This window comes from Agelaius phoeniceus, chromosome 13 (assembly GCF_051311805.1).
Source record: "Agelaius phoeniceus isolate bAgePho1 chromosome 13, bAgePho1.hap1, whole genome shotgun sequence".
In the NCBI taxonomy this organism is placed as follows: Eukaryota; Metazoa; Chordata; class Aves; order Passeriformes; family Icteridae; genus Agelaius; species Agelaius phoeniceus.
In genome coordinates this window covers 966,391-993,444 of record NC_135277.1, presented here as the reverse complement: position 1 = coordinate 993,444, position 27,054 = coordinate 966,391, and the positions used below count along the sequence as shown (strand labels likewise).

Genomic DNA, 27,054 nt, shown 5'->3' with positions numbered 1-27,054 from the left:
CAGTGAATCATCCTGGCCATCCCCACCTCTGGAAGGGCAGCAGCTGCCTTCCCCTGCGGTGTTTGGGAGCAGCTCTTGAGGAGTCAGGGCTTTCCAGTCTGTGCCAAACCACAGCATCATGGAATTCCCAATGGTTTGGGTGGAAAGGGACATTAAAGTTCATCCCATCCCACCCCTGCCATGGCAGGGACACCTCCCACTGTCCCAGGTGCTCCAGGCCCCAATGTCCAGCCTGGCCTTGGGCACTGCAGGGATCCAGGGGCAGCCCCAGCTGCTCTGGGCACCCTGTGCCAGGGCCTGCCCACCCTGCCAGGGAAGGATTCCCTCCCAATTCCCCACCTCATGTGCCTGGGCTGGGCTCCCACAGCTCCTGCTGCCCCTCAGCTCAGCTCCAGGCCTGGAATGTGGGTTTGGGAGGCACCAGCCAGCACCCAGGGGGTGTTTGCTCTGCTCTGCTCGGTGTCTGCCCAGTCTGGGGTGGGTAACGGAGCTGCAGCCCAGCTCTGGGGGTGATGGACCTGTGTGTGGGCAGGCAGCCATGGCAAATCCAGCTCCTCTCTCTGGGTGCTCTGCACTCCCAGCTCCCTCTGGGTTCTCTGCACTCCCAGTTCCCCCTGGGTTCTCTGCACTCCCGGCTCCCTCTGGGTGCTCTGCATTCCGGCTCTCTGGGTGCTCTGCATCCCGGTTCCCCCCGGCTGCTCTGCATCCCGGCTCTCTCTGGGTGCTCTGCATCCCAGCTCTCTCTGGGTGCTCTGCATCCTGGCTCCTTTGGGTGCTCTGCATCCCGGCTCCTTTGGGTGCTCTGCATCCCGGCTCTCTCTGGGTGCTCTGCATCCCAGCTCCCTCTGGGTGCTCTGCACTCCCAGTTCCCTCTGGGTGCTCTGCATCCCGGCTCTCTCTGGGTGCTCTGCATCCCGGCTCTCTCTGGGTGCTCTGCCCTCCCAGCTCTCTCTGGGTGCTCTGCCCTCCCAGCTCTCTCTGGGTGCTCTGCTCTCCCAGCTCCCCTTTGGGTTCTCTGCACTCCCGGTTCCCTCTGGGTGCTCTGCATCCCGGCTCTCTCTGGGTGCTCTGCATCCCGGCTCTCTCTGGGTGCTCTGCATTCCGGCTCTCTCTGGGTGCTCTGCATCCCAGCTCTCTCTGGGTGCTCTGCATCCCGGCTCTCTCTGGGTGCTCTGCATCCCGGCTCTCTCTGGGTGCTCTGCATCCCGGTTCCCCCCGGGTGCTCTGCACTCCCGGCTCTCTCTGGGTGCTCTGCATCCCGGCTCTCTCTGGGTGCTCTGCACTCCCGGCTCTCTCTGGGTGCTCTGCATCCCGGCTCTCTGGGTGCTCTGCACTCCCGGCTCTCTCTGGGTGCTCTGCATCCCGGTTCTCTCTGGGTTCTCTGCATCCCGGTTCCCCTCTGGGTGCTCTGCACTCCCGGCTCTCTCTGGGTGCTCTGCATCCCGGCTCTCTCTGGGTTCTCTGCATCCCGGCTCTCTCTGGGTTCTCTGCACTCCCAGTTCCCCTCTGGCTGCTCTGCCCTCCCGGCTCCCAGCCCAGCCGGCTGGGGCAGCCCCGGCTCTGCTCCCCCTGTGCAGGCAGCCCGGGGCTGAGCCGGCAGCCACAGCCGCCCTGCTGACCCGGGCAGAGCTCGCCCACGGCGGGCACAGGCTGGGGCCTGCCCCGCTCCAGGTGCCGCCCTGCGCAGGGAGCACGGCTTGGATCCGGGCGGCTCCCTCTGCTTTGGACACCTTCGATCCCAGCCCCGGGCCTGCCGTGGGTGCACGGAGCAGGACAAGGACCCAGCTCTGCTTCATGGAATCCCATTCAGGATGGTTTGGAATGCAAGAAAACCTTAAAGCCGATCCCATCCCGCCCCTGCCGTGGCAGGGACACCTTCCACCATCCCAGAGTGCTCCAAGCCCCGTCCAGCCTGGCCTGGGACATTCCAGGGGTGGGCAGTCACAGCCTGGGCTGGTGGAAGGGGTCCCTGCGTGCACTGGAAGGCCTGTGAGGGTCCCTTCCAACCCAACCCATCCTGGGATTCCGGGATTCCAAGGGGAGCCCTGCTCCTCCCTGGGGCCAGGGTGGCTGCTCCGAGGGCTCTGGGCTCACTGGGGCTGCTGGGCTCTTTGGGGTATCCCTGTTGGCCCCATCACCCTCGTGCTGTGGCACCGTCAGCCCCTCCAACAGCTCTGTCTCCTCGGTCCCAGCTCATTGAGGGGGTTTGGAGCCCAACCTGCACGGCCCCCAAACCCGAGGGAAAGGATAAAACGTCAAATGATGCCTCTGGAGCACGAGAAATTCACGAGAAATTCCTGCTTGGATGATGAATGTTCCTATTTCTTGCTTTAAGAGAGCAATGAAAGCTGCCCGAGCCAGCATTTATCAGGGGTGCCTGCAAAGGGGCACCAGACAGCCCCAAATAAATCCCAAAATAAATGGGATTACAGCCCTGCTGTTCCACCTCTGGATGCTCCCTCACCTCGTCCTTCTGGGCGAGCTCGGAGCGACCGTGAGGAGCCTCCCGGGTCCCTTTCAGCTCCTTCATTAGGGACATCCCAGGCTTGGAAAATCCTTCCCGAACGATGCTCTGGAGGAATCCGCTCTGGACATCAGAGAGGCCTCGTTCCCGCGCTGTTATTTTATTAAACCATGAAAAGGCACTTCTTTAATAGCTCCAGAAATACCTTATTTCTTCTTTTCTTTTTTTTTTTCTTTTTTTTTTTCATGTGGCTGGGGCTGCTCCCGCCTGGAACCGGCACAAATCCTCCCGCAGGTTCAAAGCTGTCTGGCTTCTGGGAATTGGGGATAATTGGGACGAGCGCGTTCAAAGGAGAGCGAGGCCGGCGGAGCTGACACGGCTCGGCCCGGCCCGGCCCGGGGCATCACCGGTGGCCCAGGAGGAGCCGGTCCCGGGGCCCGCAGCCTGCCCGGACACGCAGCTCGGGCTGCGGGGGATGAAAGCCCCAGCTCGGCAGCGGGGAGATGCGAATGCGGCTGGGCCGAGCTGTTCATGGTTAAACCGCAGCATTTCGGGGCAAGCGCGGCCCGAGCGGGCCCGGAGCTCCCCGGGAATGGGCTCCGGGAGGGGAGGACGTGCCTGGTTTGTGCCTGTGGCGGATGCAAAGGATGGGAGGGACGTGGGAATGCGGGGGGAAAGGGAAACTGGAGAAGCGGGAAAGGAGAGGGCCCGGGGGAATCTGATCTCTGCTCCGATGCCGGGGGATTCATGGGCACGGAGATTCCCCGATGGAGCGGGAGATGGGGCCCCGCCGGCTCCAGGGAAGGGCCGATCCCATTGGGAATGGCCCCGGGGGTGGCACGGAGGCCGAGGAGGCTCCAGGCCTGCCCGGGCCGGGGCCGGGGCCGTTCCCAGCTCGCTGTCACCGCCTCCAGCCCCCGCTGTCGCCGCCCCGGCGCTCTGAGCCCCAGCGGGAGCTGCTCTCTGGTGTTTCCTACCGAAAAGGGGAGCGGGAGGCGGCCCAACCCAGCGAGAAGGGACCCCAAATCCACCCTGGGACCCCAAATCCACCCTGGGACCCGCAAATCCCCCCAAAGGGCGGCCCCGCAGCCCCCGCCGGCACCTGGGGGTCCCTGCGTGAGGAGCGCGTTCCAGAGCACCGGGATATTTTAATTTTCCCTTGGCTTTGGGAAGACAGAGAACCCCCCCGGGCGGAGAGCGGCTCCTTCAGAGCCGGGTTTCAACAACCAGGAACTCGTGTGTGTCTTGGACTGGAAGCCGGTGCGGCTGGGGCCATGTGCGAGATGTAATTTAAGCTCCAGCTCCGGGCCCAAATGTTCTCCAAGTGCGGAGGTTTTGGCACCGACGGTTTGGTTTGGTCCCAGCTTTCATGGCAAATTGAATAATCACAGGAGGGGGAGGAACGGGGAGAGAGCAAGAGAGAGAGAAAAAAAAAACAACCCAAAAACCCAACAACACTCGACAGTTCTTCCAAAAGTGGAAAGAACCAAAACACATTTTGGCTTCCTCAGCCCTGAGCCGGAGTTATTTCCCTCTAGATCTGGAGCAGCTTTCCCAACAACCTTTTTCAATTTAGCTTTTTATTAAAATCAAGCCGTGCCCTGGCAAATCTGTGCGGAGCTGCCTCCTGCCACGGCCGTGCCCGGCTCTGCAGCTCCTGCTCTGCTCTGCTGCTGGCACCCCGACCAGCACCCCCTGCCCCCAGAGAGCCCCAGGCATGTTTCTCCATCACCCACCCCTGTGCTGGGCACGTCTCTCCATCACCCACCCTGTGCTGGGCACGTCTCTGCATCACCCATCCTGTGCTGGGCACATCTCTCCATCACCCACCCTGTGCTGGGCACGTCTCTGCATCACCCACCCAGTGCTGGGCATGTTTCTCCATCACCCACCCAGTGCTGGGCATGTTTCTCCATCACCCACCCTGTGCTGGGCACGTCTCTCCATCACCCACCCTGTGCTGGGCACATCTCTGCATCACCCACCCTGTGCTGGGCACGTCTCTCCATCACCCCTGTGCTGGGCACATTTCTCCATCACCCACCCCAGTGCTGGGCACGTCTCTGCATCACCCACCCCAGTGCTGGGCACGTCTCTCCATCACCCATCCTGTGCTGGGCACGTCTCTCCATCACCCATCCTGTGCTGGCTCTCTGGCCCGCTCCATCTTTTAATTATTCCCGTGTTTAGGGTTTGCTGTGGCTTACAAGGTTTTTCCCCCTGTTTTCCTGACAATTAGCCCTGCTGGATGAGAAGCTGGGACCAAGGATGGAGCTCAGCACCGCAGCCCAAACCTCCCTGCCCAAACCCAGCCAGCCCAGTTCAGCACTGGGAGCAGCCTGGGGATCACCCTGGGAGCAGCATGGGGATCACCCTGTGAGGTGTCCCTGCCATGGCAGGGGTGGCACTGGGTGACGTTCGGGTCCCTTCCCACCCCAGCCATCCCAGAATTCCGGCACTCACCTGCAGCCGGGCACAGCCCGTTTCCAATCCCCACCTGTACAGCCACACCTGCGGCCCTGCAGGGGGAATTTTGGGGTCCCAGCAGAGCCCCCTCCAGCCCTGGTTGGGCAGCATCCCCGGAATGAGGCGGGAGGTCGCTGTTAATCAGCTACAAACGATTAAGTCATTGGCCCCAGCGCTTGGCTGCTGCTTTGGCGAGGAATTAGGCCTCCATAAAATCAAGCAGCATGAATCTCCGAGATTTACACGCTGCTTTCTTAACAGTTTTCAGTATATTTCAGTAGTTAATAAAACTAAATGCTGCTTTGTGTAAAAGGTAATAGATTACGATCGAGGGGGTTTTACTGGCACTCAGTGTGCTCAGCCAACACCTCATACGTTCACCTCGGAATCCACGGAAAGCACTCTGCGCAGATTAAAAGCAGATTTATCACAGATGTGCCTCAACATTATGCTTGGCTTGAACCATTAGACTCCTGGAGTTTAAAGGTTAGGCTTTAATGACTTCAAGGAAGTCGGGTGCTTTTTAAAGCCTTGAATAAGCAGCTCGGATAGGCCTGGCATTCCCAAACAGGGCAGACTGGTTACGGGCTGCTCCAAGGATGCACAATTCCCACTCTGGAGTCGGCTGGGCACAGCCCTTTGAAGCAGGCCCGGCTCAGGAGCTGAACCCTCATGCAAATCCACAAGGAATTATTTACCAGATGAAAGTGCTGCCCTGAAAACTTTGGTGGCGGAGCAGCTTCGCATCCCCACGGATGGGATGGGATGGGATGAGATGGGATGGGAGAGATGGGTTGTGCTGGAATGGGACATTAAATCTTGTCCTGTCCCATGGAAAAGGACAGCTCCCACTGTGCCAGCCTGCTCCAGCCTGGCCTGGGGCACTGCAGGGATCCAGGGGCAGCCACAGCTGCTCTGGGCACCTGTGCCAGGGCCTCTGCATCCTCACAGCCAGGAATTCCTGCCCAATATCCCACCCATCCCTGCCCTCTGGATGAGGAGACACCTGGATGAGGAGACACCTGGATGAGGGGACACCTGGATGAGGGGACAGCTGGATGAGGGGACACAGGGATGAAGGGACACATGGATGAGGGGATACCTGGATGAGGGGATACCTGGATGAGGAGACACATGGATGAGGGGACACCTGGATGAAGAGACACCTGGATGAAAGGACACCTGGATGAGAGGACACCTGTATGAGCAGACATTTGGATAAGAAGACACCTAGATGAGGGGACACCTGTATGAGCAGACATTTGGATAAGAAGACACCTGGATGAGCAGACACCTGCATGAGCAGACACCTGCATGAGGGGACACCCGGATGAGCTGCCAAGGCGCTCTGTGGATTTTCCACCGGCACCCGATGGATTTTGCCCCGATGCTCCGGGACCTCTCCGCGCTCCCCTGTGCGGATTTTGGGTTCCCCCATCCCTGTCCCGCCTCTCCCCCGTGCCGGGAGAGCTCCGGGGCCCCGCCGAGCTCCGCCTGCGGCCGGAGCATCCCGGAGCTGCCGGCGGAGGGGGAGGATTCCGGCAGAGCAGCCGTGCGTGTTTGATGTGGTTTAAATTAACCTCGATTGCTGTCTAATATTTTAAAAAGACACTTTTTCTAACATGCGGGAATAATGTAGGAGAACTAATGTTCCCTCCTGAAATGCCTTTCAGGATGGTGATAAAAGTGCACTTTAATCTGCTGTGAGAAGGCTCCGGGAGGGAGAGACGTCACCCGGACAGGTGGAATCGTGGAATAAATACAGTCATTAATGAGAAGGAGGAATTGGCATCTCCCCACTTTTCCACAGCACCTGCTCCGTTGTTTTTTGTTGTTGGGTTGTTGGTTTTTTTTCCCCACCTCCAAGCAGCTTCATTTTGTTTCCTGAGGGTCAGGAGAACGCAGGGATTCGGGATTGTGGCCGTCATTAAGCGCCACTTCCAAAGGCTGTAAAATGTCGGGGAAGCAGCGCCTGGGAGCCGAGGGCTCCATTAAGTTTTTCCCTGTGAAATTAAGCACCTTTATTGCCTTCAATGGGACTTACAGCCTAACGACGGCCCCATGCAAACGCACAGCGGCGTTCCCGAGCCCAGGGCAGCTTCCCAGCCCAGCCCTGCATCCCAGGGGAAGGAGCTCGGGGTGCTGGCAACAGAGGGATGTGGGGTGCCAGGCACGGGGCACCAGGGGGTTCTGCCTGTCCCCAGCCCCACAGCAGGAGAGATCCCGGGGGAGGGCATAAATCCCGGTTCTGGGTGCTCATCCCAGCTTCCCACAGAGGTTTCGTCCGCTGGGATGGTTCCCAACTTTGCCCATGGATGGTGGCTGCTATGGACACTGCCAGAGAGCTGTGGCCACGCTGGTGTCACCCCCAAGCATCAGCGTCACCCCCAAATATCAACATCATTCCCAAATATCACCATCACCCCCAAATATCATCATTACCTCCAAATATCAGCATCATTCCCAAACATCTGCCTCATTCCCAAATATCAGCATCACTCCCAAACATCAGCATCATTCCCAAACATTTGCATCGTTCCCAAACATCAGCATCACCCCCAAACATTTGCATCACCCCCAAACATTTGCATCATTCCCAAATATCAGCATCACCCCCAAACACTGTCACCATCCCTAAATATCAGCATCATTCCCAAACGTTTGCATCATTCCCAAACATTTGCATAATCCCCAAACATCTGCATCACCCCCAAACACCACCATCATCCCTAAATATCAGCATCAATCCTAAATATCTGCATCATCTCTAAACATCCGTGTCATCCCCAAATATCATCCCTCCCAAACACTGTCATCCTCCCAAAATATCTGCATCATCCTCCAAAACCACCAACACCCTGAAATATCAGCACCATCCCTAAATACCAGCGAGACCCCCAAACACTGAGATCATTCCCAAGTGTCAGCAGCACCCCCAGCACCAGCATCACCCCCAAACACTGAGATCATTCCCAAATGTCAGCATCACCCCCAAACACCCCGGGCAGAGGTGTGAGGGAGATGGGAGGGGGCCGGGCACGGGGTGGGGGACATGGAGAGGTGGCAGGTCCTGAGCAGGATCCCAGGTGGAGATTCCATGTCCTGGACAGGAATCCCAGGCTCTGGACAGGAATCCCAGATCCAAGGCAGGGTCCCAGGTCCTGAATAGGGGTCCCTGTCAGGGATTCCAGGTCCTGGACTGGGGTCTCAGGTCCCTGTCAGGGGTCCCCTGTCCCACTTTGGGGTCCCAGAGGCTTTTCCCATGCCCAGGACCCCATGGGCCCCCCAGACCCCGCGTGGAGCAAAGCCCAGCAGCGCCGCTGGGGCCCCTCAGTGCTTCCTCTGTGTTTCCTCAGTGCTTCCTCAATGCTTCCTCAGTGTTTCCTCAATGCTTCCTCAGTGCTTCCTCAGTGTTTCCTCAGTGCTTCCTCAGTGTTTCCTCAGTGCTTCCTCAGTGTTTCCTCAATGATTCCTCAATGCTTCCTCAATGCTTCCTCAATGCTTCCTCTGTGTTTCCTCAGTGCTTCCTCAGTGTTTCCTCAGCATTTCCTCAGTGCTTCCTCAGTGCTTCCTCTGTGTTTCCTCAATGTTTCCTCAATGATTCCTCAGTGCTTCCTCAATGCTTCCTCTGTGTTTCCTCAGTGCTTCCTCAGTGTTTTCTTAATGCTTCCTTAGTCTTTCCTCAGTGCTTCCTCAATGTTTCCTCAGTGTTTCCTCAATGCTTCCTCCCCTCAGTGTTACCTCAGTGTTTCCTCAGTGTTTCCTCAATGCTTCCTCAGTGTTTCCTCAGTATTTCCTTAGTGTTCCCTCAGTGTTTCCTCAGCGTTTCCTCAGTGTTTCCTCAGCGTTTCCTCAGTGCTTCCTCTTTGTTTCCTCAGTGTTCCCTCAGTGTTTCCTCAATGCTTCCTCCCCTCAGTGTTTCCTCTTTGTTTCCTCAATGTTTCCTCAATGCTTCCTCAATGTTTCCTCAGTGCTTCCTCAGCGTTTCCTCAGTGTTTCCTCAGCGTTTCCTCAGTGTTCCCTCAGTGTTTCCTCAATGTTTCCTCAGTGCTTCCTCAATGTTTCCTCAATGTTTCCTCAGCGTTTCCTCAATGCTTCCTCAATGTTTCCTCAATGTTTCCTCAATGTTTCCTCAGTGTTTCCTCAATGTTTCCTCAATGTTCCCTCAGTGTTCCCTCAATGTTTCCTCAATGTTTCCTCAGTGTTTCCTCAGTGTTTCCTCAATGCTTCCTCAATGCTTCCTCGGTGGTCCCTCAATGTTTCCTCAATGTTTCCTCAATGTTTCCTCAGTGTTTCCTCAGTGTTCCCTCAGTGTTCCCTCAATGTTTCCTCAATGTTTCCTCAGTGTTTCCCCAGCGTTTCCCCATTGTTTCCCCACACCCAGGAGGGATAGGGAGCGATACACGCGGGCAGTTTTCCCGGCCGTGCTGCCTGGGAGCCCTGACCAGGCCGGCGGGGGCAGCGCTCGGCTCCGCCTCTGCCTCCCGCCGAACGGGCTCGGCTTTAACGGGCCCGGCACCTTCGGGGCGCAGCTGCCAACAAAGATGTTCCACTAAACCTAACACGAGAGGGAAACAGCGCCAGTAATTAGAATCTAATTAATTTGCATTTCACAGGAGAGGCAGGGATGTCAGAGGCAGAGGAACATTCCCCTCCTCGCCGAGATTAAAGGGCTGGCGGAGGAGAGCCAGGGGTGGCTCGGAACGCTCCCCCCGCCCGCCCCGAGCAGGATTAAACGGGAGCAGGTGGGAAGATGACAGGTCTGGGAGCTGCGGCCAACAAAGGTGTCTGCGGGTCAGCAGAGCCGTGCTGAAAATACCCAAACAGCGACTTTTGCTGGGCAGCAGCATCGCCTTCCTCCCGCGGCTCCGCCTCGGAACCGAGGGAGAAAAACAGAGAAACACAAAAGGTGACGCTGTGGGGTCGGCAGCCCCGGCCCAGGCAGCTCCTTCCCTAAATGAACCCTTGCGGTGTTCCCGGTGTCGATCCCGGTGCTCCCCACCCCATTTCCCAACCCCGGCTGCTCCCGAGGCGTCCCGGAGCTGCAGAGCGCCGAGGGAAGATTTACAGCTTCTTTCCATGATGATGACACCAGGCAGGAGATTTCGCTGTCAGAGCCGCCGGCGCAGCCACGGGAGCCCTGGGGAAGAAAAACAACCCTCAAACCCTGGAGAGCTCTGTGATTGTCATCGCTGTTCTGTCTCTGCTCCACCCCTGCTCCATGTCTGCTCCATCCCTGCCCCATCCCTGCTCCATGTCTGCTCCATCCCTGCCCCATCCCTGCTCCATCCCTGCCCCATCCCAGCTCCATCCCTGCCCCATCCCTGCTCCATCCCTGCCCCATCCCTGCCCCATCCCTGCTCCATCCCTGCTCCATCCCTGCCCCATCCCTGCCCCATCCCTGCTCCATCCCTGCTCCATCCCTGCCCCATCCCAGCTCCATCCCTGCCCCATCCCTGCTCCATCCCTGCTCCATCCCTGCTCCATCCCTGCCCCATCCCAGCTCCATCCCTGCTTCCAGCCCCAGTGTCCAGCCCGGCCTTGGGCACTGCCAGGGATCCAGGGGCAGCCCCAGCTGCTCTGGGCACCCTGTGCCAGGCCTGCCCACCCTCCCAGCCAGGAATTCCTTTCCAACATTCCCTGTGTCTGTCTGAGGCCATTCCCTGTGTCCTGTCCCTGCCTCCCTTGTCCCCAGCCCCTCTCCAGCTCTCCTGGAGCCCCCTCAGGCCCTGCGAGGGCTCTGGGCTCTCCCTGGACCCTGGTGAACACCCCCAGCTCTGTAGAAGTTTGGGGATTTGGGGCAAGGAGAAGCAATTCCCTGGAATTCCCTGGCTGGGGCCAGGAGCATCCATCCCTGCCAGGGAGGAGTGAGCAGCAGCCTCATTTCCCTCCTCCTCCTCCTCCTCCTCCCCACTGGAGCTTCCTGACCCTTCCCCCTGGGCTCTGCACACCCTGGCCCTCGCTGTGGCTGTCACAGCCCCCGTGCCACGCTGGGGACCAACATCTGGCACATCTGGCACATCTGGCACATCTGCACGGGCAGGGGCAGCCACACCCGGGGGGAGCTGGGGACGGATGCAAACAAAACCCAAATGCAGCCAAGGGCGGATGCAAACCAATGCAAATGGGGAACCTCGGGCAGGCAGAGGGCTGCAGGGGGGCCTGGGGGACACTGGGGACACCGGGGGACACCGGGGGCACAGGGGGACACAGGGGGGCACAGGGGGGCACAGGGGGGCACAGGGGGACACAGGGGGACACAGGGGGACACAGGGGGACACAGGGGGGCACAGGGGTCCCCCAGCCCAGCCCCACACCCCGAGCAGTGGCACAGGAGCTGGTGCAGGGTGGAAATGGGGAATTGCCCGGGGTCACGGTTCAGGAATCCCCCAGAAGGGCAGGGAGAGGGGCTGGGAGGGGTCTCCAAGCCCAGCTGGGGTTTCCCTCCCCAAGGGCGGCCCCAGGACCCCCCCTGCCCCAGGCAGGGCCATTCCAGCCCCCCCTGCCCCATTCCAGCCCCCCCTGCCCCATTCCAGCCCCTCCTGCCCCAGGCAGGGCCATTCCAGGCCCCCCTGCCCCATTCCAGCCCCCCATGCCCCAGGCAGGGCCATTCCAGCCCCTCCTGCCCCAGGCAGGGCCATTCCAGCCCCCCCTGCCCCATTCCAGCCCCCCTGCCCCAGGCAGGGCCATTCCAGCCCCTCCAAGGCTGCCATCCCCGTTTTCCTGCCCGTGCCTTGCCCTCCGATTGCGGCGTTTGCGGCACCAAATCAGCTCTGCAAACACGCCGAGGGGGGATTTATTTTTCTTGAAAGCAAAATAACTAAACAGCACATCAGAGGGAAGGCATTTAGCTCAGCCAGCTCCTTCCCTTTGTTGGGAATCAAAGTGATGAAGATTTGAGCAGGTTTCTCCCAGGCATCCCAACCAAACATGTGGCAAACGCGGCTCCAGCTCCATCCCCTCGGGATTTGGGGTGCTGGGGACGGGAGATAAGGCTCCTGCTGCTCCTGCATGGCAGGGGGATCACAGGCAGCACAGCTGGCACACGGGAGGGATGGGAGGGATGCTGGGAGCGGGAGCAGCCCCAGGGAGCAGCCCCAGCGGGGTTTTGAGGGCTCCCTCCTGTCTTTCCTCCCCAGGAAAACAAAGCAAGCCCAGCCCAGCCCCCTCACACGCTCTGCACTCCCCCTGCCCCATCCCCATCACCAGGCACGGATCCACTGGGGTGCAGCTGCACTTCAGTGGGATGAGGCTGTGAGGCCTGGAAATGCCGGAGCCGAGGGCTCGTGTGGCTCCAAGGAGCACTCAGGAGCTCCTGTCCCTGCTTGTCCCCATGGAGGGTGTGACAGGAGCACTCAGGAGCTCCTGTCCCCATGGAGGGCATCACAGGAGCATTCAGGAGCTCCTGTCCCTGTTTGTCCCCATGGAGGGTGTGACAGGAGCACTCAGGGGCTCCTGTCCCTGCTTGTCCCCACGGAGGGTGTGACAGGAGCACTCAGGGGCTCCTGTCCCTGCTTGTCCCCATGGAGGGTGTGACAGGAGCACTCAGGGGCTCCTGTCCCTGCTTGTCCCCACGGAGGGTGTCACAGGAGCGCTCAGGAGCTCCTGCCCTGGGGGCATCACGGGGGCCATTCCACCCTGCCAGCCACCAGTGCATCCCATCCCTGGGAAAAGGGGATGTGGCTCTCTTGGAATGAGCGTGGGGATGTGGCACTGTGGGACACGGTTTAGGGTGACCACGGCGGTGCAGAGCTCAGGGATGTTCAGAAGGCTTTTCCAGCCCTGGCAATTCCATGGATCCCATGGCTGGGCACAGGTGTGGCTCTCTGTGCCATCCCATGGATCCAGGGCTGATTCCATGGATCCCATGGCAGGTGTGGCTCTCTGTGCCATTCCATGGATCCCATATGGGGCAGGTGTGGCTCTCTGTGCCATCCCATGGATCCAGGGCTGATTCCATGGATCCCATATGGGGCAGGTGTGGCTCTCTGTGCCATCCCATGGATCCCATGGCAGCCGTGGCTCTCTGTGCCATCCCATGGATCCAGGGCTGATTCCATGGATCCCATGGCACAGGTGTGGCTCTCTGTGCCATCCCATGGATCCCATGGCAGCCATGGCTCTCTGTGCCATCCCATGGATCCAGAGCTGATTCCATGGATCCCATGGCACAGGTGTGGCTCTCTGTGCCATTCCATGGATCCAGAGCTGATTCCATGGATCCCATGGCACAGGTGTGCCTCTCTGTGCCATTCCATGGATCCCATGGCACAGGTGTGGCTCTCTGTGCCTTCGCTGCCGCGCTGGCGGCTCCGGCCCAGGGAAGGTGACACGGGGACAGGGCCGAGCCGTGCCAAGCCCGCCGTGGCACATCCTGGGGACACCAGAGGGTCGGGCATCACCTCCAGGATGTGCCACGCTCCAAAGCAGCTCCCCGGGAAGTTGTCAGAGCCGGCAGCTGGGAAAGGCGCCGGAAAAACCCCAGTGCCAGTCCTGGCGCGGCTCCAGCGCCGTCCTTCAGGGCCATTTGCAAACAAACCAGGCAAGATGAAAGATTGATGCCCGGCTCTCCCGGCAGCAGATCCAGCCCCTCCCCTGGGATTCGTGGCTCGGATAATTCATCGTTCCCACCTCGCTTGTCACCGCCGCGCTCCGGAGCAATCAGCGGTGAGAATTCCGGGAGGTTCCCGGCTCGCCGCTGCGATTCGCCTGCAGATTTGTCACTTCACTAAAGACCCAAATTACACCCGTTTAGGAGCCGGCTCCGCTGCTCGAACCTGCGCGAGCTCCTGCCGGGATTAGGGATTCGCGGCGGTAATTATGGAAATGGGGATGTGCAGACGGAGAGCTGGCAGCAGGAGCGGTGCTGAAATGTCTATTTATAGTTCAGGGGGAAGAAAATAAACCTCGCCTTCTCCAGGCAAACAGATGGGCTCGGCGGCAGACGGGTTCAGGGAGAGGAGCGGGGAGGGGATGGGAGCCGGGCACATCCCAGGGGCTGGGCACAGCCAGGGAGCCGGGCACATCCCAGGGGCCGGGCACATCCCAGGGGCTGGGCACATCCAGGGAACCGGGCACAGCCAGGGAGCTGAGCACAGACAGGGAACTGGGCACATCCCGGGAATTGGGGAACATCCCAAGAATCAGGCACATCCTGGGAGCTGGGTGTATCCTGGGAACCGGGCACATCCCTGGATCCAGGCACATCCCGGCAATTGGGCATATCCTGGGAGCCAGGGAACATCCTGGGAGATGGGCACATCCTGAGCCAGGCACATCCCAGGGGCCGGGCACATCCCAGGATCCAGGCACATCTCAGGATCCAGGCACATCCCAGGATCCAGGCACATCCCAGGATCCGGGCACATCCCATGATCCGGGCACATCCCAGGATCCGGGCACATCCCAGGATCCGGGCACGTCCCAGAATCCAGGCACGTCCCAGGGGCCAGGCACATCCCATGATCCAGGCACATCCCATGATCCAGGCACATCCCGGGGGCCGCTCCCGGGGATGGCTGCGGGCAGGGAGGGCGGTGCCGGGGTTGGGCAGCCCCGGGCACGCTGTGCCCTCAGTGCCACCCCTGCAGCCTCCGGGACGGGCTGGGCCTCGCCCCCAGCTCAGGACGCCAACCTTGCCGTGCCCCTGGGATGCGGGAAGGCAGCCGGGATAGGGAGCTCCTGGAGGGGTTTTGGGAGGTGTCCCCAAGATCCGGGGCACCCTGAGCCCGGGGGCAGCTCAGCCAGGCAGCCTGAGGGGGATCAGGGTGCCCTGGAGCTCCCAGGGAGGATATCGGGGTGCCCTGGAGATCTGGGACACCCCAGATCCACATCCCGCAGGTCCTGGACACCCCGGATCCACACCCTGGAGGTCTGGGACACCCCGGATCCACACCCTGGAGGTCTGGGACACCCTGGATCCACACCCTGGAGGTCTGGGACACCCTGGATACACATCCCGGAGGTCTGGGACACCCCGGATCCATATCCCGGAGGTCTGGGACACCCTGGATACACATCCCGGAGGTCTGGGACACCCCGGATCCACACCCTGGAGGTCTGGGACACCCTGGATACACACCCCGGAGGTCTGGGACACCCCGGATCCATGGCACTTCCATCGCCCCCTGCCCGGGGGGAGCTGGCAGCCCAAGGGCAGGGTCCCCAGCCCTGGCATTGTCCCACACTCCCAGCTCCTCCATCCCGTGAGGAAAACCAGAGCGGGGCCCGGGGGTCAGTAGAGCCCCCCCAAACCCATCCCTGGCACAGTTCCCCACTCCGGGCTCCCAGCAGGATCCAGGCCGAGCTCCGTGGAGCCCGTGCTGAGCTCCAGGGCCCGTCAGGCGGCTCCAGAGGGCCCGGAGCAGACAGATCCACCCAAACAGCCCCAGCGGCACCCGGCAAGGAGCGAATCAATCAGCGCTCCCTTCCCCCCGAGCTTCCTCCCGCCGGGATCACAGCCACTTTTATTCTTTCATTCACCGCCGAGACAAAGCAAAAGCCCCAGGGGAGCGCCAGGGGACCGCGGGTGACGGTGGCGGCCACCCTGGCTGGCCCTGCTGGCAATCAGCGGGAGCATCCAAGGAATCAGGGAATGGCCGGGTCGGAAAGGAGCCCAAAGCCCGTCCAGTCCCACCCCTGCCGTGGCAGGGACACCTTCCCCGTGCCAGGGTCCTTCAGCCCCATCCAACCCCCCTTGGGCATCCCTGGGATCCAGGGGCGGCCAATTCCATGGAAAACCCGTGCCAGGGCCTGAGGAATTCCCTCCCTGTTTCTTACCCTATTGATCCCTCCTTCCAGCACGGCCCCTGCGAGCAGGGAAAATTGCCGAGCTCCGCTGCCAACGAGGATTTGTGGCGTTCAATAAATATTATTAGAAAAGCGCAAGATAATAATTATGTCAATTAGAGGATGGGTAATTGGGCCTGCAGAAGAAAAGTGCTTTTCTCCCTAATTGCTGAGGCCATGTGCCTCTGATTGCATGTGTGGCTTCCAAAAATAAAAGGGCAGCCAGCGAGTGGGAAAAGCACTTTTGTTTTCCCAGTGAGCTCCGTGGCAGGAATTGCAGGGATGGACTGGGGAGAGGGAAGAGATTCCCTGGTGCATCCCTGGTCTGGGAGGGATGGGGAGAAGGGACCCAAAACTGGGGGAGAGGGGCCCAAAACTGGGGGAGAAGGGACCCAAAACTGGGGTAGAAGGGACCCAGAACTGGGGGAGAGATCCAGAATTAGGGGGGAAAAGGGATCCAAAACTGGGGGGAGAGGGGCCCCAGGAATAGGGGGAGAGGGGATCCAGAACCGGGGGAGAAGGGATCCAGAACGGGAAGAGAAGGGACCCAAAACTGGGGGAGAAGGGATCCAGAACTGGGGGAGATGGGATCTGGAACTGGAGGGAGAAGGGATCCAAAACTGGGGGGAGAAGGGCGCCAGGAATGGGGGAGAGGAGATCTAGAACTGGGAGAGGGGGGCCCCGGAACTGGGGGAAGAAGGGGACCCAAAACTGGGGGAGATGGGATCCGGAACTGGGGGAGAGGGGACCCAGGAATAGGAGGAGAAGGGATCCAGAACTGGGGGGAGAAAGGGATCCAGAACTGGGTGAGAGGGGATCCCAGCACAATTCTGGGGCTCCCAGGGCACGGGGAGCTCTGTGCCCTCTCCAGATCCCTGGCACCAGACCCTCAGCAGACATTCCCATGGGGAAGGGGAGCCAGAATTCCGTGTGAATTGAACCCTCCCGAGGCTCCAACCGGAGCTCCAGCAGAGACTTCCCCACCCAGGCATCAAACCCGTTTTCCTCCCACTGCCAACCCCTTTCCCAGCAGCCAAATCAGCTCCCAAATATGCATTTGGCCTTAGCATATTCCCATATTCTGGAAATCCACAGTGAGCACCGGGCCAGCTCCAAGCCCTGAAGGTCTGCAGGGCAGGAGGGGGAAGGGCTGTAAGCAAAGCAGGCGCATTCATTTCAAACAGGAGCTAGAAGAAAATATATATATATTAATTTTAATTTTCTTTTGGCTGCCTGGGGGCCGCTGGAACATATGCACAGACAAGTTATGCAGAATTCCTGCATGGCAATGGGCTGGCTGGCTCCTCTGCGTTTAGCATCTCATCCAGAAAAATCTGCCGGGCTCTCCCCTCCCTGCAGGGCTGTCCTGCAGTGTCACCACTCCCAGAGGTGGCAGTGGGAGGGAGCAGAGCCCTGCTGGCCCTTGGGTCAGCTGCCTCCTGCTCCCCATGCCAGGCTCTTCCCTCCTGGTGCTCCCGACTGGGAATTCTGGGCACTCCTCCACTGGCAGGTGCCACATGCCTGGAAATGCTCCAGGCCAGGCTGGACAGAGCTTGGAGCAACCTGGGCGAGTGGAAGGTGTCCCTGCCTGTGCCCCCAAAATGTCCCCTCCAACCCAGAGCAGTGCAGGGCTCTGATTCCCAGTGCTCCTCTGGGATGGCAGCTCCCAGCCAGGAATTCCTGAGAGCTTCCAGGCTGCATCCAGGGGGTGTCTGGGAATGGTCCCACATCCAGGGGGATGGCTGAGAATGGTTCCACATCCAGGGGGATGGTCCCACATCCAAGGGGAATGGCTGGGAATGGTCCCACACCCAGAGGGATGGCTGGGAATGGTCCCACATCCAGGGGGATGTTTGGGAATGGTCCCACACCCAGGGGGAATGGCTGGGAATGGTCCCACATCCAAGGGGAATGACTGGGAATGGTCCCACATCCAGGGGAATGGTTGGGAATGGTCCCACATCCAGGGGAATGGCTGGGAATGGTCCCACACCCAGGGAAATGGCTGGGAATGGTCCCACACCCAGGGGAATGGTCCCACATCCAGGAGGATGTTTGGGAATGGTCCCACATCCAGGGAAATGGCTGGGAATGGTCCCACACCCAGGGGGATGGTTGGGAATGGTCCCATATCCAGGGGGTGGCTGGGAATGGTCCCACATCCACAGGGATGGCTGGGAATGGTCCCACATCCAGGGGAATGGTCCCACATCCAGGGGAATGGCTGGGAATGGTCCCACACCCAGGGGAATGGCTGGGAATGGTCCCATACCCAAGGGAATGGCTGGGAATGGTCCCACATCCAGGGGAATGGCTGGGAATGGTCCCACATCCAGGGGAATGTCCCCACACCCAGGGGGATGCCAGGCCCAGCACAGATGGAAGCCCCACACCCAGAAATCCCGGGGTTTTCCACCGGTTCTGGTAAATCTCCACAAAAATCCCGCCCTGGAGAGATCCAACCACAACCACGGCAGGAAACCAGGGATAAAGCAAAGCCCCAGCTGGTGCTCCAGCCCCCAGAGCCATGGGTTTGAGCCTCTTCCAGGAGCCAAAGGTCTCTCCCAGCCTCTTGGATGCAGCACATGGGGATGTGTGATCCCAACCGCTGCTTTTCCTTGCATAATCTGCATTATTTATGGTCATGAGCTCCTAATTGTCCCGGTTATCTGATAAGTGAGGGGGGAAAGGGCGGGGCAGGGAGTTTCTGGCAGGGCACAGCTGTGCCCAGCACCAGCTGCTGCTTTTGGAAATTCTCCCCAGTGGGAGATGGGACTTGGGAACACCCCTGGATTCACCAAAATGAGAATTTCTGGGACAGATTGCAAAGATGAACCAGACCCACAGCTCAGGTGGTTCCATTGTACCCTCTCTGGACTATTTCCATGTGGGATTGGACAAGCATGGAAAGAACACAGCTTTTTAAATGCTCTCCTGAGCTTCCTTTCCATCCTGACATTGCTGCTCCAGCCAGTGCCATCCTGGCAGCTCCAGCAGGGCTCCCTGGTACAAACCAGGCCTGCTCAAACCACAGGAAGGTGGATTTTGGTGGGATTTGGGCAAGAAATTCCTCCCTGTGAGGGAGGTGAGGCGCTGAGGCTGCCCAGAGCAGCTGTGGCTGCCCCTGGGAGCATCCAAGGCCAGGCTGGAGCAGCCTGGGGCAGTGGGAGGCGTCCCTGCCATGGCAGGAACCATTCCAGGATTCTCTGAGTCTATTTTGAGGCCAAACCTCCCATTTCCTGCTGGGGGTGGGCTGGGGGACGTGGGCAGGAAAAGCCCTGGGAGCATCTGCAGGCAGTGCCACGAGTCCAGAGCGGGGACAGCGGCTCAGGGGGCACCAGGGAGGGGCTGAGCCTTGGGAAAGGGGCTGGGATGACCCCTCAGGTCCCCTTGGTGACCACAGCCCCCTCCCAGGCCAGGGTCACCGCTGCCCCCGGCACACAATGCCCCCATTGTGTGGAAATCTGATTCATCTCACCCAGGGATAAAATTAGCAAATCAGCCCAATTCCCAGGAGCCTTGTTAAATCAATACAACACACATCAGGCAGGCCCAGCACAATGCAGGGCTCAGATAAAATGAGAGCCAGTCCCCCTGGGTGGGTTGATATCAGCTCTGCAGCTCGGAATTGGCAGGCGCTCGTGCATAATTTATCAATTACAAACAATTTAATTCATCCAGAATAACGAGTGGCAGGGCAGCTCTCCGTGAGTGAAGTGAGGCCTGGGGCGGACTCCGATTGGGAACCCCCCAGTCTGGGTTGTTCCAGAGGCTGGGAAGGGCAGGGGGCTCTCCTGGAATGGCCCCAGCCCTGCAGGTCCTCAGGATGTTCGGCTGCTGCTGCTGTAGGTGGGGACACGGATGGGCCACAAGGCTGGGGATGCCAAAAAGAGACCCAAGGCTTTTCCAGCAGCCCCCTGGAGCCCAGGATTCCCAGCACTCCCAGCCCCATCTCCCCGTCCCAGCAAGGGAAACAGCGAGGAGGTGAAGGGGAGGTTATTTCAAAGGACAAAAGTGATAAAAATCAAAAGCCTTTCTGCAGCTGAGAGGAGCCTTCAGAAGGCTGGGAAGCGTTTCCTTCCTGCAGCCCTCCTTTGTTCCCCTGCCCATCGCCCCGGGCCGGGGCTGGAACAATGGGGAGGGCTCCGGGAGAGGGCAGGAGAAGCCACATGTGAGGATGACGGCCCTTGGGAAAGCCTTCCTCCCTCTCCAATCCCTCCAATCCCCCTCACCCAGCACCGGGAGCTGCTCCTGCCTCTCCTGCTGCCTCCCTCCCGCAGATATTAAAGCCAAGGAGTTAAGTGGTGCGTAATTATGGCATTGTAGTCGCTAATTAGGATCCCACAATGAGATCAGGGCCGGGCAGGGACGGCCGCAAGGAGCTGAGGGTTTGGAGCAGGATCAGCCCTGAGCCCTCGGAATTCCTCGGGGAAGCCAGGAGAGCTCCAGGGGAGGGTTCAGGGAAAGGGAGAGGAGGATGAACCCCAACCCCATCACCCTCCTCCCACCCCAGTGCCCAGGGATTGCTCCATGGGGCCTCTGGTGGTATCAGTGCCATGGAGATGGTGCAGAACACATGGAATGTGCAGGTACAGCCCATGGAGCGTCCAGGAAAACTTGGCCCATGGAATGTCCAGACAAAGCCATGGAATGTCCAGGCAAAGCCCATGGAATGTCCAGGCACAGCCCATGGAGTGTCCAGGCACAGCCCATGGAGTGTCCAGGCACAACCCAAGGAACGTCCAGGCACAATCCATGGAATGTGCAGGTACAGCCCATGGAGCGTCCAGGAAAACTTGGCCCATGGAATGTCCAGGCAAAGCCATGGAGTGTCCAGGCACAGCCCATGGAGCATCCAGGCACAGCCCAAGGAACGTCCAGGAAAACTTGGCCCATGGAATATCCAGGCATGGCCCATGGAGTGTCCAGGCACAGCCCATGGAACATCCAGGCACAATCCAAGGAACATCCAGGTACCATCCATGGAACGTCCAGGGAGAGCCCATGGAATGTCCAGGCACAGTCCAAGGAACATCAAGGCCAAATCCATGCACTATCCCAGGCCAATCCATGCACTATCCCAGGCCAATCCATGCACTATCCCAGCCCAATCTGTGGAGTGTCCAGGCCCAACCCAAGGAATGTCCAAGCACAGCTTACAGGCAATCCCAGCCCAATCCCTGGGCTAAACCAGCCCAATCCATGTCCTATCCCAGCCCAATCCCTGCACTCTCCCAGCCCAGCGCACACTCTGGGCGCATCCCAGCCCTCTCCAGCCTTCCCATCCCGCCTCCATCCCCCTCTGTGCCATCCCTCTCCCTAATGGCTCTATCCCTGCCCTGGCAGGAGCTGATTTATGGGGTAATTTGTTCCTCCCTTCTGCTGGCAGCCGTGTAATGGGATGATGGAAGCTCCAGCCAGGGACACCGGGCAGGAGGAGCTCAGCAAATGGGACCTGTCCAAACTGCCGGGCCCCCGATCTATCCATGGCAATTTCTGGGCTTTGCTGGGAAAGGAAAGATAAAAATATAGAAATTACAGCAGTTCACTGGGGCCTGACTGCTGGGGGAGCTGGGGATGGAGGGGGAGGGAGCTGGGATGGTGCTGAGCCCGTGCCCAAATCCAGAGGGATTTTGGCCTGGGCTCTACCCAGACCACTCCCTGATTCAGAGAATCCCAGGAACAGCCTCTGCTCATGAGCTGGGACTCAGCCACGCTATCCCCGAGTTCCTGAGGGATGCTCATGGATGCTCCTGCTCTGCTCTGTGGCTGGGAAAGGGACGGGAAAGGGACGGGAAAGGGACGGGAAAGGGACGTCACTATGGGGTCAGGGCACGGGGCATCTCCGGTTGCTCCCCAGGGCTCAGCCTCCTCCATCCCTGCAGCGGCAGCAGCGCTTACTGGGAGTTGCTGGGAGTTACTGGGAGTTGCTGGGGCCCCAGTACTGGGAGTTGCTGGAAATCACAGTGCACTCCATCCCACTGGAATTCCTGTTTCTCCCGGACTGGCCCCGCCCCGGGAGCTGTGCGGGGCGCAGCGTGAATCACCCATCCATCCCGGGGGGCAGAGCAGGAGCCCGTGAAGGGTCGGGACCGGCCCCGGAGCCCCCCAGCCCCTTCTCCACCCCCTTCTGCCCCAGTGTCCCTGCTGGGGGACCCAGCAGAGCCAGACCCAGCGGGCCGGGCTGATCCCGGGATTGCAGCGGCCTCGGGAGGCCGGGCCGGGCTGCAGTGACGCCTCTCACACCGACCCCACGGGCGGCCGTGTCCGGCAGCGCGGATCCCGGGAGCGCCGGGGATGTGCAGCCCCATGCGGGATCGCCGAGCCCGTCCCGCCAGTCCCGGGGGTTCTCCAGAGTCTGGGATTCTCCATAGGAATCGGCCCCCGCCAGCCCCGGGGGTTTTCCAGAGTTTGGGATTCTCCATAGGAATCGGCCCCTGCCAGTCCCGGGGTTTTCCAGAGTCTGGGATTCTCCATAGGGATCGGCCCCCGCCAGCCCCGGGGGTTTTCCAGAGTTTGGGATTCTCCATAGGGATCGGCCCCTGCCAGTCCCGGGGTTTTCCAGAGTTTGGGATTCTCCATAGGGATCGGCCCCCGCCAGCCCCGGGGGTTCTCCAGAGTTTGGGATTCTCCATAGGGATCGGCCCCCGCCAGCCCCGGGGGTTTTCCAGAGTTTGGGATTCTCCATAGGGATCGGCCGCAGCCTCGTGAGGCACCGGGCACGCCCTGCCCGGAACGGCCCCTCCGCCCCTCTGATCACCCCGGGGCGTTCCTGTGCCCAGACCCACCTGGATAACCCGGGATAAGCACAGGATTACCGATTTCAGGGTAACCCAGCGTAGTTGGGGTTGGAAGGGACCTCAGAGAGCATCCCATGGGCAGGGACACCTCCCACTGTCCCAGGTGCTCCAAGGCCCAGCGTCCAACCTGACCTTGGACATTCCAGGGATCCAGGGGCAGCCCCAGCTGCTCTGGGCACCTGTGCCAGGGCCTGCCCACCCTGCCAGCCAGGAATTCCTTCCCAACATTCCCTGTGTCCATCTGAGGCCATTCCCTGTGTCCTGTCCCTCCATCCCTTGTCCCAGTCCCTCTTCTGGAGCCCCTTCAGGCCCTGGAAGGGCTCTGGGCTCTCCAAGCACCGCACAGGATGAGCTGGCACGCATGGAAAAAAACCCCTAATGAAGGCAAGGAGCGTTAATGAGCAGCTGGAAACCATCAACCCAAACCTGTTTTGGCTGCGGGTGCCGCCCCGACGTGCCAGACGAGCCGGGAGCTCCGGGGGAGGAGGAGGAGGAGGCGGCGATGGTGGCGAAGGCTGCGGCTGCCGCCCTCGGGGCTCTGCGGAGATGAAACGGGGTTTGTAAATCCGCGTCTGCAGCCAGGGCTGGGGCAGGAAGGGCTGCTGGGGAGCGGGAGGGAGCACCCAGCGCCCTGACTCAGCCCTGCTCTCCAAAGGGCGCCCGAAACCCGCCCGCCGCCCCTCCCTGACACGGCCTCACCCGCCCCAAAAAAGCAGCCGGGGAGCAAAAGGGAAAGTTAAATCTGATTCCAGCGCTTTCTGCCTCTTTTTTTTTTTTTTTTTAATCTTCTTTTTTTTTTTTTTCTTCCCCTCCCGTTTAATTCCTTGTTATTACTTTTATTAGCCTCGCTTCTCTGGCTGCGGGGCCTCGCTCAGAGAACGGAGTGTGGCGTGGGTGTTACTGGCTGCTGGCGCTCTCCCCGGCTTCAGAAAGAAATGCCAATTACTAATTTCATGGAGATAAGCCATCCTGAAGGAGGGGAGGTAGGAAAAAAACAAGGAAGGAAAAAAAAAAGAAAAAAGAAGGGGAAAAAATTCCTCCCGGCTGCTTTGAACCGCGAAAGGCGCCTCGTTGTATTGCACTAAAGGCTGATCTTTATTTTTAATTTTTCATTGATTTATTTATTTCTCTCCAGCTCGCGGGGGGCACCAGGCTCGCTCAGCTCTGTTTGTGGAGGGATGGGAGCACCCGAAGGGCTCTGCTGGGCGGTGGGACTGGGACATCCCTGGATCCATTTCTACACGCGTGGTCCCACATCCTGCTGGGTGCCACCGCCAGCCCTGCGAGCCCCGAGGCTCCCACCAGGATCCAGCAGCCTCCTGCTCTCAGCAGCACGAGGTGACGCCTCTGCCGGCTCCCACAGCCCGCAACCACCGAGGGCAGGGGCTGGGGAGGGAAAATGACGGTGCCCGGAATGAATCTGGGTGTAGTTTGCATTTTTATTGCTCCAGCCTCAGATTCCAGCCTACAGAAAGGTTTCAAAAAGGATTAGATGCCATAAAACCTTTAATAATCCTCCCACATCTTAGGTTTAATTATTGTTTTTATGCATGCGGAGCCAACACGCCTGGAGCGAGCAATCAAGGCTCGTAGCCGCTCCTCCTCCTCCCCCTGCTTCCCGGCTCTCCCAGAGCCTCCCCGGGATCAGCCGGCACCCGGAGGTCTCCTCCTTCCCAAAAACCCTCCTCCCCCTCACCCCAGCCCTATAAGAGCTCATCCCGGCGGAGTGGATGCGCTCCCTGTGCTCCATGGTGGGATTTGGGATTAGCGCTGCCTGAGCCCCGCGGTGCTGGGGACACTCCTGGAAGGCCCCATGGGAGCTGCTGAAATCACCTCTGGCCGGGAATTCCGGGAAATCCTCGGCTCCGGGTCTGACCCGCCCGTTTGGGAGGAAGATTCCAGCGCTAATTTGGAGTCATTGGAATCGTTGCTGTTTCTTTGGGGGGAAGAAATAAAGGAAAAATCAGAAAAGTCAGACCTTAGAATGGTTTTGTTCTTCTCCCCGAGCCCAGCAGGCACAGAGAGCCTTCATCCTGGGAAAACAGAATCACAGGAAGTGGAAAACCCATCCAAACTGGAGTTTTGGGGAGCATTGAAAAAGCTGCATTGTTCCTAATGAATTATTTCAAGGCACCTGCTCTGCATCCTGAGCATCCTCACAGGGGTGGCTCTGGTGTCACATCCATGAGGGTGGCTCTGGTGTCACATCCATGAGGGTGGCATTGGTGTCACACCTGTGGGGGTGGCATTGGTGTCACATCCACAGGGACACGACAATGGAAACGCTCGGGGCCACGGGGCCACGCTCCCGTGGGGACAGTCACAGGGTGGGGATAAATAATTCCACTTGGCATTCCCTGGAGAGGATAAATAACTCAATTAGGCTCCCAGTGAACTGGTTTATTATTGTTCATTATTATTATTATTAATTATTGTTATCGTCGTTTTCGTTATCGCTGTTGTCGTTAGCGCTGCTCCCCTGTTGCCTGCAGCGTGGCTCCATGGGGGAAGGAGCTCTCCCAGTTATTCCTGGGATGGTGGAGCCAACCAGTTCTTCCACTCCTGGGCCTGCTGGGATTCTCCCAGTTTCTTTAGGAATGTTCCCCGTTGGATCAGCAGAGGGCTGGGCTGGCCTCAGTGTGGGGTGCCCTGGCCAGGTCCCAGGTGGAGCAGAAGATGTCCCACCCTGGCAGGGCTGGGAGCACCTGGTCCAGTGCAAGGTGTCCCTGCCCAGGCACTGGATCCCATCCAACCCAAACCATCCCAGCTCCAGGAGGGCTCGGGGTGCAGCAGAGCTCTGCGTGAGCTGCCCTGACCTTCCATGCCCTGGAACACCCAAAGTTTCAGCGGTTCTGACTCATTGGAGAGGGAGACTTTTCTCCGAGCAGCTCAGAGGCAGGACAGGCCCCCAGAGCCACCTCCCTGCGGGGACTCGGGTCCTGCGGAGGGTCTGTGGCCGGAGGCAGCCCCTGGCCGGGCAGGGACAGAAGGAACAATGGCCATTTCTTCGGGGCCCATTGAAATCCCGGCCGGACAAAGGCGGCCTGTGCTGCGCAGATGTTTTATTCATGGCCGGCCTGGGAGCACAAACAAGCCCGGCTTATTCTGCTGCCCTTTGTGCTCTGCGAGCCGGGAGCGGCAGAGCCGGGCTGGGGGAGCCGTGGTGGCTCCACTGCGGGGCTGTTCCCCCTCCCCGGGCTCGGGACAGGCCGGGATTTGGGATCCTTGCCCAGCTCCTCTGGTTGGTGGCACTGGTTCATCCATCGGGTCCCTCCATCAGGCTCCTGGGGACACGGGGACAGCAGGAAAAGGCCACTGCAGACAAGGCAGGGCCAGCCTTAGTGCCCAGATCGATTCTAACTGGTGATTAAACAGACCCTGGAGCTCCTTTAATGCTCCATTCTGGGCTGGGCAGTTGGACAGGCCACAAATCTGCATTTCCACCCTTGAAATCTGCATTTCCACCCCTGAACTCCTGCTGCCCAGGGTCAGGACGGCCCCGCTGCCCATGGCAAGGCCAGACCAACCAAGGGCTGGCAACAAACAGAGCTCCTGTCCAGGCACGACTTTGTTTTCCTGCTCGAACCCAGGCTCTGCAGAATTCCCAACTCATCCTGGGGTACAAGACAAGCAGGCACCGGGTGAGGGTAAAACTGGGCAAAAATCATTTAAAAACCCCTGGGATGTGTGTGGGAGGGACTGTGCCCCCTCGCTGCAGAGCTGGGCCACCCCTCAGTGCCAGCCGGGCCTGGTGTCCCCAGGACTCGGCCACCCCTCAGAGCCAGCCTGGCCCAGTGTCCCCAGGGCTTGGCCACCCCTCAGTGCCAGCCTGGCCCGGTGTCCCCAGGGCTCGGCCACCCCTCAGTGCCAGCCTGGCCTGGTGTCCCCAGGGCTCGGGCACAGCTCCACAGAGTTTTGGGCCGGTTGAATCCGTGCCCAGGCCGGCTCAGCCCCGCAGGATGCGCGGGAGGGAGGCTTGCAGCGAGCTCACTGCCAGAAATACCAGAGCAATGAACAAACCGGGCCGCAGCTCTGGAGCGAAACCAGCGATCGGGGCTGGCCGGGTTCCTCCCGCAATCCCCGTCGGGAGCCGAGCCGAGCCGAGCCGGGCCCGGGCCCAGCGAGCCCCGGGGCTGCTGCCAGCGCTGCAAAGCCTCGCTCTTGCCCAACGCCATTTGCAAGTCAAGTGCGTTTCTTTCTTCGCTTTGTAATCGCCGGGGAGCAGCGGGAATGTCGGGTTTGGAGCTGAGTGTGCCCAGCAGGGTTACCCGGGAATGTCGGGTTTGGAGCTGAGTGTGCCCAGCAGGGTTACCCGGGAATGTCGGGTTTGGAGCTGAGTGTGCCCAGAGCGTTATCTGGGAATGTCGAGTCTGGAGCTGAGTGTGCCCAGCAGGGTTATCTGGGAATGTCGGGTTTGGAGCTGAGTGTGCCCAGCAGGGTTATCCGGGAATGTCTAGTCTGGAGCTGAGTGTGCCCAGCAGGGTTATCTGGGAATGTCGGGTTTGGAGCTGAGTGTGCCCAGCAGGGTTATCCGGG

At 59.9% G+C, this 27,054-nt stretch overlaps 2 long non-coding RNA genes across 2 annotated transcripts; one reads left to right on the top strand and one right to left on the bottom strand.

Moving 5' to 3' along the window:
• Positions 1 to 9,214: 9,214 nt before the first annotated feature.
• LOC143695154 (uncharacterized) lies at positions 9,215 to 23,292 on the bottom strand. Its single transcript, XR_013184115.1, has 3 exons — positions 23,218 to 23,292; positions 22,945 to 23,056; positions 9,215 to 10,070 (listed from the first exon to the last, which is right to left on the bottom strand). It is a non-coding gene; the product is annotated as an uncharacterized LOC143695154 (long non-coding RNA).
• LOC143695155 (uncharacterized) lies at positions 22,809 to 24,194 on the top strand. Its single transcript, XR_013184116.1, has 3 exons — positions 22,809 to 23,074; positions 23,362 to 23,501; positions 23,654 to 24,194. It is a non-coding gene; the product is annotated as an uncharacterized LOC143695155 (long non-coding RNA).
• The last annotated feature ends 2,860 nt before the right edge of the window (positions 24,195 to 27,054 follow it).